The sequence below is a fragment of the Tupaia chinensis genome, unplaced genomic scaffold, assembly GCF_000334495.1.
Source record: "Tupaia chinensis unplaced genomic scaffold, TupChi_1.0 Scaffold147555_1, whole genome shotgun sequence".
NCBI lineage: Eukaryota > Metazoa > Chordata > Mammalia > Scandentia > Tupaiidae > Tupaia > Tupaia belangeri.
This window is the reverse complement of record NW_006207407.1, coordinates 2052-2395: the sequence shown is the minus strand read 5'-3', so window position 1 is coordinate 2395 and position 344 is coordinate 2052. Positions and strand designations below refer to the sequence as shown.

The 344-nt window shown below is 64.2% G+C and overlaps 1 pseudogene; it reads right to left on the bottom strand.

The window, feature by feature from the left end:
• Positions 1–3: 3 nt before the first annotated feature.
• Positions 4–331, bottom strand: LOC102485611 (actin-1-like; annotated as a pseudogene).
• Between the last annotated feature and the right edge of the window lie 13 nt (positions 332–344).

Here is a 344-nt window from a genome sequence, read left to right as displayed (position 1 = left end):
CGTCAGCAGCACAGGATGCTCTGCGGGGGCTACACGCAGCTCCCTGTGGACGGCGCGATGCCAGACCTCTCCATGCCGTCCCAGCTGGTGACAGTGCCGTGCTCCATGGGGAACTTCAGGGTCAGGGTGCCTCTCTTGCTCTGGGCCTCACCGCCCACGTGGGAGACCTTCTGGCCTGTGCCCACCATCACACCCTGGTGCTGCAGGCGTCCCACGATGGAAGTGAAGCTGGCCCGGGAGGCATTGCCGCCGGTTAACTGGCCTTGCATGTAACCGGCCTTGCACATGCGGGAGCTGTTGTCAACGACAGGGGAGCAATATCGTCAGGCATGGGGAGCCGAGTG